Here is a 13941-nt window from a genome sequence, read left to right on the forward strand (position 1 = left end):
ACAGTTTTTAAATTTAGATGTAGAAAATAATGAATTAATGAGATTGGTGAAAGGAAATCATGCAAAACATTTGAATGCAAAGCATTTCTAACAAAAAGTGACTGGAGCACTTGCCATTGCAACAACCCTGTTTTTGCAATTAGGTTTTTGACTGTTAAAATGGATATTTTCATAAAAATGGTGTTCTGAATTTTGCTACAGGGCTGCTTAAATTTATGATTACCTGTAGACACTTGATAATTACATAGATTACAGCTTTGGTAATATGTCACTGGAGTAATTACGCTGTAATACCTGTTGAGAATTCATACCATCTGATGCTTATATATTAATTTCTTATGTTTGTAAGTTTGGCTTTGTGGGAATAGGTGTGGAGAAATTAAAGAGTGAAGGCCATATTTCATTTTTTATAAATTCTCTTTCAAGCTCAGATAGCTTAAGAGCAGTTCATATTAAGGAGACCCTTTTCTCCTTGAGGATATGGATAGGTAAGGTAAACTTGTAAAAAGAATGTCACAGAAGTCACTTTTTAATTAAGTCATGATTGAGATACTGAACTCTTCCACTCATTCTTCTTTCCCATTTTCCTATTATGTTTGATAATTATATGTATTTTTAAAAACTGTGAGAGGAAAAATTAGTCATAAATAACCCTTTTGGGTTATCCACTTAAATTTAGGTATTTTCATATTACTCAGGTAAAGATGGAAATGACAGAGCACAGACATTTATTTTTTAAATTGATAGGGTAGAAAATGAAATGTACTTCTGTTTATTCTTAATACTATATATATATATATATACACACATAGTTTTAGCAAATTGGAAATAATATATTCATTTGTATGGCGAGATAAATGCAGTCATCTTAATACTAGTCTATACATTTTTGCCAAATGGCGCAAATATACCTCCATTTATATTTTGTATCTTAAAATGTAGTTTAAAAATAGGACTATGTATGAGACACTTTTTTACAAAAAGTGCCGTATATACATATGTAACAGGTGAGTGTGTGTTTAACATAATTTATAATTATTTCTGTCAGTACAGCGTATATGGAAAATTCAAGTTGTTTTTAACATATTCAAGTATGTTCAGTATAAAATAAGTTAATCCCATTTCATAATGTAAATCATATTTTTGTTAATTTGCCATATTTTATTTGAAGTGATAAAATTTTATAACTCAAATGTGAATGTCATAGTACATTGTGTGCTAACCATGGCAAGCAAACATTTACATTTGTTTTTTACAATAAATTTCTTTTAAAATATACTTTCTATTTTTCTGTACTGACATATGCAATAAATTGGTACATTAAAAATTTGACTAATGTCTTCAGATAGTTTGTATTCAGTCTTTTTTTAAAAATTGTTAATCTAGAATTTTATGGTAGGACATTAAAATTTCTTCAATGGTTATGTAAAATTCCTGAATTTGCACTGAAATTAATGAATTTTATTCTAGTAATGGTATGGATAAAAAATAGAAGTTAGATTTATATTTCCTTCCCTGGAGAGTATTATCCTCTTACATATATTTAATTTAGGCTAATATTAAAACTATACATAAACCACTGGTGAATGACTAATCCCTAATGCATTTCTTTAGTTAATTGAATCTAGGAATGAATACATTTTAACTTCCTAATTATGTTGCCTTCAGATTTCATAAAATGCTTTTTTAAAAAATTCTGCTTTTTCCCCCCTCTTGTTTGTATTTTAGTTAATGGTTTTTAATGATCAAAAAATGACCTGATACTAACTCAGCCTTTAGGGGCCTATACCTTGCTTTTCCTAACAAGAAATGTGCATGCTTGAATATGTCAGAATGAGTTGGATCATAGGAAGTGTAAGATGAATCTTAAATGGTCCCCTGAAAGGGAAGATGAAGAATTCACGTACTGGAGCCCATCTTTGTATGGGTAGATCTAGTGGGAGCTAGGGTCTCTCATGTACTACCCTGAAAGATCGCCAACTTGAATCCCAGGGTGAAGTCATTTTTAGATTACTATTTCTTAAATTTGAAAGATAAGTTTTTTCACATTCCCATTTCACTCTCCAACTCTTTCATTACATTCTGTTACATACTAAAAAGCATGAACAATTAGATCTGGCTAGAGACTATAACTCCTATCTTACTAAGGGGAGAGGAAGGTAAAGAAAATTTTTGAGTATCTTCAAATATAAGGCCCAGGTGTTGAATGTGTTAATGTCATTGAATCCTCACAACAAACCTTAGAGTGATTTGTAGTCCCATTTTGTAAGAAATGGCTCGGAGTGGTTCAGTAACATGCTCAGGGTTACCTAGAGTGAACCAAGATGTCAATCCAGGTCTGTAATTCTAAATCGAGGACAGCTATTCATTTGCTAATTTACCCAAACAATTTGAAAATTTTGTTCATGTTGGAATAGATTAGAAATGTTGAAATGGGTTACAAGTTGGTCAGTTATTTAGGAATCCAAAAGAATTGGCTGTGAATTGAAATAAGTATTATACAGTAAAGTACATGTTTTCAAAGTCATTAAATGTGTGTTTCTGTAGGAAAATCTAGATGTTAGTCCCATAAGAGTTATCCTCTCAAAAAATCTTGGAGTTGTCTTTTTATTCCTGATATTTTGAAACACATCTTGCTGTTTTTCCAATAAGATTTATTTTCCCAATATTTCCGCTACTACCATACCAGTCCCTGACATTATTTCATAGTAGTCAACATTTTTATTGGGTGATTTTTGTGTTCAAAGTATTGTTCTGACTCCTTTTTGTTGTTTATTCTTAATAACTGAATATGAACTGGATCATTGCCCCATTCTTTCTAACTTACCAGAAAAACTCTGTGTCATTCCCTATCCAGTGGTTTTCAGTGGCTGCATTTCTCAGTAGATCAAAGTCAGAGTTCTCATTCTATGGGGTCCTTTACCAACTAAACCTTGTAAAGGGTATCTTTTCTTTCTCTTTCTTGAATCAAACTTACTCCTCTTCTGTGCATTTATTTATATCTGGTGCTTTAACCTCTAGATCCAGTGCCTCCCTCCCACCTCTCTAGGCCCCTGAGTCCCTGACCAAATTTATGGTAGCTGCACCAATAGCTTTTTTTTTCTTTTTCTGAACACCCATTGCACTCAAAGCATTTTGTATTTTGATACTTGATCATATTCAATTCATTTCTTTATAATATATTGTCTTTTGATCTGACAGGAATGTCATGTGATTCCTGTCTTACATGGCACCTGGCACAGTGCTGAGCATGTGGTACTAGATACATTTTCTGTATAGAATGTGCACACTGATTATAAAGTTTGTCCAAACTTCCATCTTTAAGAAGAAAGGCACGAAGGCCATTACATTAATACTTTACATTTCTTAAAAGTTTAGACCTAAAATAGCAACAAACCTGGAAGTTACACACACCCCAAAGCAATAATTAAAGTGGAAACATTGGAAGTTACCCGTGTAATTACATCAGTCTGCAGAAAATAAGAGGGGCAATAATTGTGCAGGTCATATATTCCCTGAGGGCTCCTTCTTAAGCAGAGCAGAAGAGCCTGGTAACAGTAAGCTCAGGGAGGAGAGGAGCAAAGAGTACAGATGGTGGATGTGAAACAGAGATCAGTGGAGATCAACAAGTGTGGCAGTATCAAGTAGATCTGTTGGATAAGACAGGAAGGACCAGAAAGTCAGGTGGGCACATTAGTGGAAGGGCAAAGAAGCCCTTGTCGTGGGACATCCAGTTTGGGAGATAGTGACTGTCCCCAGTTTTGATTTCTTTCCGTCCTTTTTTTTTTTTTTTTTGAGACGGAGTCTCGCCCTGTCGCCCAGGCTGGAGTGCAGTGGCGGGATCTCCGCTCACTGCAAGCTCCGCCTCCCGGGTTCACGCCATTCTGCCTCAGCCTTCCGAGTAGCCGGGACAACAGGCGCCGGCCACCAGGCCGGCTAATTTTTTTGTATTTTTAGTAGAGACGCGGTTTCACCATGTTAGCCAGGATGGTCTCGATCTCCTGACCTCGTGATCGCCTGTCTCGGCCTCTCAAAGTGCTGGGATTACAGGCATGAGCCACCGCGCCCGGCCTCTTTTAACCCTGTACCCATGGTTCCCTTATTAAAAAATTATCATCATCATTACTTTTTAAACAAGTGAAATGACACAGACACTTGAATTAATGGGACACTGGCATTTTTCTTAGCCTTTTGTTCCAGAGCCTATTTCTTGAGGTATAAGTGAGTTCCAGGCTCCTCTATGCAAAGAGCATGCATGTCTCAAAACACAGGACTGCATTAGGGAGGGTGTGGGAAGGGCAAAATCTCTGGAGACAGTAAATGTTATGGAATGACTATTTGTGCTCTCCCAAAATTCATGTGTGAGACCCTAATCCCCAAAGCAATGGTATTAGGAGGTGGGAATTTGCTGGGCAGTGACCTTATGAGTGTGGAGGAATGAGGGCTCTCATGAAAGGAAGAGAGCTACTCCTACCTCTCTCTGCCATGTGAGGATACAAGGAGATAGCTGTCTACCAATCAGGAAGAGAGACCTTACCAGACATCGGGTCTGCCAGCACCTTGATCTTGGACTTTCTAGCTTCCAGAAATGTGAGAAATAAATTTCTGTTTAAGCCATTTAGTCTATGATACTTGTTACAGCAGCCCAAAGTGAGTAAGACAATAAACAATCCTAATTCTTTCTTAAAAGTGGCCCTGGAGATGAATGAGAGCTGATTTAATAGTTTTTCTTTTATTATTATTATTATTATTATTATTATTATTATTATTATTATTATACTTTAAGTTTTAGGGTACATGTGCACAACGTGCAGGTTAGTTACATATGCATACATGTGCCATGCTGGTGTGCTGCACCCATCAACTCGTCATTTAGCATTAGGTATATCTCCTAATGCTATCCCTCCTCCCTCCCCCCAGCCCACAACAGTCCCCAGAGTGTGATGTTCCCCTTCCTGTGTCCATGTGTTCTCATTGTTCAATTCCCACCTATGAGTGAGAATATGCGGTGTTTGGTTTTTTGTCCTTGCGATAGTTTACTGAGGATGATGATTTCCAATTTCATCCATGTCCCTACAAAGGACATGAACTCATCATTTTTTATGGCTGCATAGTATTCCATGGTGTATATGTGCCACATTTTCTTAATCCAGTCTATCATTGTTGGATATTTGGGTTGGTTCCAAGTCTTTGCTATTGTGAATAGAGCCGCAATAAACATACCTGTGCATGTGTCTTTATAGCAGCATGATTTATAGTCCTTTGGGTATATACCCAGTAATGGGATGGCTGGGTCAAATGGTATTTCTAGTTCTAGATCCCTGAGGAATTGCCACACTGACTTCCACAATGGTTGAACTAGTTTACAGTCCCACCAACAGTGTAAAAGTGTTCCTATTTCTCCACATCCTTTCCAGCACCTGTTGTTTCCTGACTTTTTAATGATGGCCATTCTAACTGGTGTGAGATGGTATCTCATTGTGGTTTTGATTTGCATTTCTCTGATGGCCAGTGATGGTGAGCATTTTTTCATGTGTTTTTTGACTGCATGAATGTCTTCTTTTGAGAAGTGTCTGTTCATGTCCTTCGCCCACTTGTTGATGGGGTTGTTTGTTTTTTTCTTGTAAATTTCTTTGAGTTCATTGTAGATTCTGGATATTAGCCATTTGTCAGATGAGTAGGTTGCGAAAATTTTCTCCCATTTTGTAGGTTGCCTGTTCACTCTGATGGTAGTTTCTTTTGCTGTGCAGAAGCTCTTTAGTTTAATTAGATCCCATTTGTCAATTTTGGCTTTTGTTGCCATTGCTTTTGGTGTTTTAGACATGAAGTCCTTGCCCATGCCTATGTCCTGAATGGTAATGCCTAAGTTTTTATGGTTTTAGGTCTAACATGTAAGTCTTTAATCCATCTTGAATTAATTTTTGTATAAGGTGTAAGGAAAGGATCCAGTTTCAGCTTTCTACATATGGCTAGCCAGTTTTCCCAGCACCCTTTATTAAATAGGGAATCCTTTCCCCATTGCTTGTTTTTCTCAGGTTTGTCAAAGATCAGATATTTGTAGATATGCGGCGTTATTTCTGAGGGCTCTGTTCTGTTCCATTGATCTATATCTCTGTTTTGGTACCAGTACCATGCTGTTTTGGTTACTGTAGCCTTGTAGTATAGTTTGAAGTCAGGTAGCATGATGCCTCCAGCTTTGTTCTTTTGTCTTAGGACTGACTTGGCGGTGCGGGCTCTTGTTTGGTTCCATATGAACTTTAAAGTAGTTTTTTCCAATTCTGTGAAGAAAGTCATTGGTAGCTTGACGGGGATGGCATTGAATCTATAAATTACCTTGGGCAGTATGGCCATTTTCACAATATTGATTCTTCCTACCCATGAGCACGGAATGTTCTTCCATTTCTTTGTATCCTCTTTTATTTCATTGAGCAGTGGTTTGTAGTTCTCCTTGAAGAGGTCCTTCACGTCCCTTTTAAGTTGGATTCCTAGGTATTTTATTCTCTTTGAAGCAATTGTGAATGGTAGTTCACTCATGATTTGGCTCTCTGTTTGTCTGTTATTGGTGTATAAGAATGCTTGTGATTTTTGTACATTGATTTTGTATCCTGAGACTTTGCTGAAGTTGCTTATCAGCTTAAGGAGATTTTGGGCTGAGACAATGGGGTTTTCTAGATATACAATCATGTCATCTGCAAACAGGGATAATTTGACTTCCTCTTTTCCTAATTGAATACCCTTTATTTCCTTCTCCTGCCTGAGTGCCCTGGCCAGAACTTCCAACACTATGTTGAATAGGAGTGGTGAGAGAGGGCATCCCTGTCTTGTGCCAGTTTTCCAAGGGAATGCTTCCAGTTTTTGCCTCTTCAGTATGATATTGGCTGTGGGTTTGTCATAGATAGCTCTTATTATTTTGAGATACATCCCATCAATACCTAATTTATTGAGAGTTTTTAGCATGAAGGGTTGTTGAATTTTGTCAAAGGCCTTTTCTGCATCTATTGAGATAATCATGTGGTTTTTGTCTTTGGTTCTGTTTATATGATTTAATAGTTTTTCAAGCCTGCCATCCCTCCCAGTCTATTTCTGTATTTCACCATTACCTATATTTGGATATCCTGCCATTAGTCATTAACTAGTCATTAACACCTTGAGTTATAGACACACAGACACCAAGTATAGAGTTTCACCCAATAGATTATAAATTTTGTGAAGGTGGGCACAATACTCTCTCCTCAATGGAAAGACCAATGCCTTTGACACATAGCTGACATTCAATAAACATTTAATGAATGAAAAAATTCCTGGCATACAGAAAATATTCCACTACATAATGATATTGATGGAAATATATTAATATTTAAATACATTTGCACTCCAAAGTCACTTTCTGCAGGAGTGGAAAGCTCTAGAACTTTCAGTAGTCTCCATTTGCATCACTGTGCACCCCACAAGCTTGTAAAGGCTGCAGTATGCAGTTGGATTAATCTGGGTATTAAACTCAAGGTAATCGTAAAGGTGATAACGCAGTACAAGGTGATGGTTACACTTATCATTAAAACACAAACGTAATTAAAACAATCATGTTAATAATTAAAATGCAATCATTAAAGGTTGGTTTACATGACATTTTGTTTATCGGAATACAAGGTAGTTGGGGTAGGTGGCCAAAATAATGTTTTATGCTGTTTTTCACTTAAAAGAAAAACAATAGAAGGCTTTTTTGAAGGGAAGGAGAATTCAAATTTTTCCATGTGCAAATTTTACCTTATATTTGGAATATATATGTTTAATAATGATTTGCGTTCCATTTTATAAGGGGAGTAGCTAATCTAAAACATAAACCATTTTTGTTCTAATAGTGCAATTTATTTCCCTTATTAGAATCATTATTTATGCTTAGAACCTCAAATTCAAGAAAACATATTAATGAATAATTCATTGCCCTCTAATTCTTATTTATGTGAGTAAAACCGCAAGAGAGAAAAGGCAAATCATGGAGAATTTTTCAGAAGATGGTCATTTTAGCAAAATGTGCTATCTCCTACTAAGAGATGGAAAAAAATGCAAGGGAGTAGGAATACTGGAATGTGAGAAAAATATAGGCTTAGATTACAATGCAGCTCAGAAAAGAGCACACTTTTTGATCTGCCTTGGGATTAAACAGTACTATAGCATTTTGTTGAATTTCCCTTTCTGCTTGAACCTCTTACTTCTTCCTCTGGAGATATTAGTAGTCCCTCAATCCGGTCCCTCTTCTTTCTTTTTTTCTCCATTCACATTTTTTATTGTTGTTGCTGTTTTTAATAATCACAAACTTACAGAAAGTTGGCAGTACAGTAAAAGAATCATTTTTAAATCATTTTGAAAATAAGTTCCTGAACTAATGCACCATCACCTGTGAATATTTCCATGTGTATTTACTAAAAATATGCTACACATTCATAATGCAACCATTACAATCAAGAAATTAACAAATAATTTATTGATCCCTTTCTAAGATCCCTTTCAAGTCTTGCTAATTATCTCGATAATGTCCTTTATATTAAAAGGACTGAGTTTGAAACCACAAGTTGCATTTAGTTATGAAATCTCTTTAGTTTCTGTATTGGCTGGATAATGGCTCCAAGGCAGCTGGTTCTAATCCCTGGAATCTGTATGTTACCTTGTAAGGAAAAAGATTTTGCAGATGTGACTAAATTAAGGTTCTTGACTTGGGAAGATTATCCTGGACTATCTGGGTAGGCTCTTAATCCAATCATAACTGCCATAAGAGAGAGGCAGAGGGAGATTTGACACACACAGAGAAGAGAAGGATATGTGAAGATGGAGGTGGAGACTGCAGTGATGAGACCACGAGACAAGGAAGCCGAGGAACACCAGCAGCCACAGAAACTAGAAGCAAGGAAAGACTCCTCCCCAGAAGCCTTTGGAGGGGGTGGTCCTGCTGGTGCTTAATTTCAGACTTGGGACCTCTAGAATGACCAGAGAATGAATCCCCATTGTTTTAATCTTCCATGATTGTGGTAATTTATTACGGCTTTCATAGGGAGATAATACAGGTTTTGGTAGAGGAAATGGGGAAATAGCTTTGGAGTTAGTGAATAGGGCTAGAAGAATTTTGAAAAATGTACTACGAAAAGTGTAGATTGCCTTAAAGAGACTGTTGGTAGCAATGTGGACATTAACTGGGCTTCTGGTATGGATTCAGAAAGAAGTGAGGGACATGGTAGGAGTGCCTCGATCATCAGCAGCATTTTGGAGAAAGCTGAGGCCTATAGTCCATCCGGTAACATTACATGGTTCCTTTGAATATCACTGGACTCTTTCACCAAAGGTGCTGTGCTTCTTAGGTCCAATAAGAGGAAGACAAGCTGAATATTAGATTAGATTAGAATTACCTTGTAAGATGTCAACAAGTATACTTTACACAGAGGAACCCTGAAATTAAAGAGCCTGCAATCTAATCTTCACTGTTCCACATATAAAATGAGAAATTTAAATATAGTATGTGGTGAAGGAGCCTTATATTTTCCTCCTTCTTTTTGGATAGTCAAAATAGTGACGTGGTTAACAATTTAAAGTCAAGCTATATAAAACGTTTATTTTTTGCCTACAAATGTGGTTTATATTTCTATCAAATGTCACAGTTTTCTCATAAAAAGTCTCATTTTATTTAATGAGCTTGTAAATATGATTGAACTGCTGTTGAAAGTGATTCTTTCTTCTGTAATTTAAGAAGTTGTGTGACCTTGGGATGATATTTCACCTTTCAGGGCCTTGTGAAAAGTGGGCGTTTGGCTCAGTTGGTTCTAGTGGCCGCATCCAGCAAGGGCTTTCTTTTTTTTTTTTTTTTTTTTTGAGATGGAGCCTCGCCCTGTCGCCCAGGCTGGAGTGCAGTGGCGCAATCTCGGCTCACTGCAAGCTCTGCCTCCTGGGTTCACGCCATTCTCCTGCCTCTGCCTCCTGGGTTCACGCCATTCTCCTGCCTCAGCCTCCTTAGTAGCTGGGACTACAGGCGCCTGCCACCTTGCCCAGCTAATTTTTTGTATTTTGGTAGAGACGGGGTTTCACCATGTTAGCCAGGATGGTCTCGATCTCCTGACCTCATGATCCACCTACCTCGGCCTCCCAAAGTGTTGGGATTACAGGCATGAGCCACCGTGCCCGGCCTAGCAAGGGCTTTCTATGATTCCAAGTATATAGAAATCAAAAGCATTTTAGATTCCCATAAGGTTGATCAAAAGTATAGGATGTCTTCTTTAAAATATATGAATTTACTTTGAATAAGAATGCTCATTGTAGTACATTATGGATAAATGCACATTCAACTTTTGTTTACCTGGTTCTTTAATCCAGTCATAAGGAAAAAAAGACAGTTTGTCAGCAGTGTTTAAATGTATGTGTCTTGGATCAATTTAAATGCTATAGATACTCCAGTTTTACAGTCATATTCTAGAGCAAACACTTGGAAGATGGCTATGGCATGGGATAATTTCCTTTTTGTAAAAACAGTTTTTACATCAAACGGTTTTACATCAAACTGTCTCTGTTTGTCTCATCAGAGAAGTATCAAAAGAGATAGAAATTATTTTAAATAATGAACTAACTGGAAATTCTGATGTTGAAAGGCACAATCACTGAAATGAAAAATTCACTAAACAGGCTTAACAGCAGAATCAAACTGGCAGAAGTAATCAGCAAACTTGAATATTGACTTCATAAAGTTTATATAAACTTGATCAAGACTAGGCAATCTGAAACACAGAGATCAAAGAGGAGTGAAGAAAAATGAGCAGAGCCTCAAAGAACTGCACCAACATGTGCATAATGGTAGTGCCAGAAAGAGAGGAGAGAAAAGAGCAGAAAAAATATCCAAAGAAATAATGACCAAACATTCCCCAAATTTGATAAAAAACATCAATCTATACACCCAAGATCAAGGAACTCCAAGTAGGATGAGCACAAAGTGATCCATACCTAGAAACAGCAAAGGAAAAATGCTGAAAAACAAGAGAGAAAATATTGAACGCAGCAAGAGTAGAACAACTCATCATGTATAAAGAAATCCCCAATAAGATTAACAGCTGACTAATCTTCAGAATTGATTAGAGGAAGACAGAAAGTAGTGGTATTAAATATTCAAAGTACTGAAAGAGAACTGTCAAACAACATCTTATATTCAACAAAACTTTCAGAAATGAACATGAAACAAAATATTCCTAGAAACAAGAACATAATTTTTGTGAGCAGGACCCAGCTTGCGAGAAATACTAAAGGAAGTCATTCACACTGAAAGTAAGTAATCATATATGGTAATTTGAATCCACACACAAAAAAACAGCACTGGTAAAGATAATTATGTAATTAGAAAAGACAGTATACATGCATATTTCTTCTCCTTTTCTTAAATTATGTAAATAACTTGCATAAAATATATATGCATAATTGTATTATTCAGTCTACAACAAATAAATATGTAATTTGATGATAAAAACAAAGGAAGTGGGTAGGAGGAAAGCTGCCATGGAATAATGAAATGACGTCAGATAGTAACTTGAATCCACAGGGAAAAAAAAGTGGACCTAAAATGGTAAGTAAGAAGACTATTATAACAATCTCTATAAATATACTTGCTTTGCTTTTATCCGTAAGTCTCCTTAGTAAATATAAAAATTGTATAAGTAAAATTATAAGAATTTATTTTGGTTTTGGTTTTATAATATGCATAGATGTTTACATGTATAACAGTATCATCAAAAGAGGAAAGAGGGAACTGAGAGCTATGTAGAAGTTACATTTCTGTATCTCACTGGAATTAAGTTAGTATAAATTTGAAGTAGATTCTGATAAGCTATGATAAGTATGGTAAGTCTTAGAGAAACCAATAAGGAAATCACTTAAAAATATATTGTGAGGCCAGGTGTGGTAGCTCCTCTAGCCCTTTGAGAGGCTAAGGCAAGATGGTGAATTGAGGCCAGGAGTTTGGGAAAAACCTGGGCAATAGCAAGTCCCCATTTTCTACAAAAATAAATAAATAAATAAAATTTGCTTGGTGAGGTGGTGTACAACTGTAGTCCAAGCTACTCAGGAGGCTGAAGCAAGAGGATGGCTTGAGCTCAGGAATTTGAGGCTGCAGTGAGCAATGATTGTGCCATTGCCCTCCAGCTTGGTCAACCCGGTTTAAAAGAAATATATATGTATATTAATATAGTAAATATAGTGAAAAAATATATACATAGTGAAAAAATTATTAAAGGAATTGAATTAAATAATGCTACATTCAAAAACATTAATGCAAATTAAAGCAGTAAAGGAGAAATAGAGAAAATAAAAGATATGAGACATGTAGAAAACAAAAACTAAAATGGCAGACATAAATATATACCAAATGATAACATTAAATGCAAATGGATTAAATAGTCCAATTTAAAGTCAGAGATCACTGACAATCAATTAGGGTGGGCAATCGGATTCAGCAATGTACTCTCTAGAGGACATACTTTATATTGAAACATACAAATAGGTTTAAAGTAGAATAATGGTAAATGATATAACAAATGCAAACAGTAACTATAAGAAAACTTAAGTGGCTATACTTCTATCAGACACAGTGGTAGGATGGCTGAATATTCCCCAGATGAGATGGGGAGATTATGCTGGATTATCAAGTGAGCTTCATGTAGTAACAAGAGTCATTATGAGGGTACCAGGATGTCAAAGTGATAAGTTAGAGATACGACAACAGAAGCAAGAGATTGTAGAGATATGAGGAAGGAATTACAAACCAAGAAATGCAGGCAGTTACTAGAAGCTTAAAAAAGGCAAGTGAACTAATTCTCTCAGAGTTTGCAGGGGAACCAGCCTACCAATATCTTGAATTTAGCTCATGAAACTGATTTTTGATATCTGACTGCAGACAAGTAAGAGAAGTAAGAGAATGAATTGCTATTTTAAGCCACAAAATCTTAAAAAATTTGTTATAGTACCAATATAAAATTAAGACAGGCAGGATAGATTGTAAAAATAAAATATTACCAAAGATAAGGAGGGTTATTTTATATTGATAAAGGGTGAATCCATCAGAAAGATATAACAATTGTAAACATATGTACGCCTAACCATAGAGCCCTATAATACACAAAAGAAAAACTGACAAAAGTGAAAGAAAAAAATAGACAATTCAACATGTCATAGACTTTAGTACTACACATTCAATAATGGATAGAACAAATCAGCAGAAGACCAACAAGAAAATATAAAACTTATGCAAACTATAAACTGAATAGACTTCACATACACAGATAAAATACTCTACACAAAGGCAGCAGAATACATATTCTTTTCAAGCGGACATGGAAGATCTTTCAGGATTCCATAGGCTAAGTTATAAAACCAATCTTAGAAAATTTAAAAGGATAGAAATAACAAAGCATATTCACCAAGCAGAATGGGCTGAAACTAGAATTCAATGACAGAAACAAATTTGAGAAACTCGCAAATATGTTGAAATTCAAGAACACACTGCTAAATAACCAGTGGGTAAAAGAAGAAATCACAAAGAGAATTAGAAAATGCTTTAAGATAAATGAAAATAAATATAAAACACACCAAAACTTAATATGCAGCTAAAAACAGGCATACAGCTTAGTGGGAAATTTATAAGTGTAAAATACTGTATTTTTTAAAAGTTCTTAAATTGATGGACCAATATTCCATCTTGAGACACTCAAAGAAGAGCAAATTGAACACAAAGCAAGCAGATTAAAAATAATAAATATTCGTGTTGAAATTAAAGAAATAAAGAATAGTAAAACAATAGATAAAAATCAGTGAAACAAAAAGTTGGTTCTTTGAAAAAGACCAATAAGGTTGAAGAACCTTTTACTAGACTGATGAAACAAAAGAGAGAGAGAGAGAATAATTATGTTAATAACATCAGGA

This window comes from Gorilla gorilla, chromosome 14 (genome assembly GCF_029281585.2).
Source record: "Gorilla gorilla gorilla isolate KB3781 chromosome 14, NHGRI_mGorGor1-v2.1_pri, whole genome shotgun sequence".
Lineage (NCBI taxonomy): Eukaryota > Metazoa > Chordata > Mammalia > Primates > Hominidae > Gorilla > Gorilla gorilla.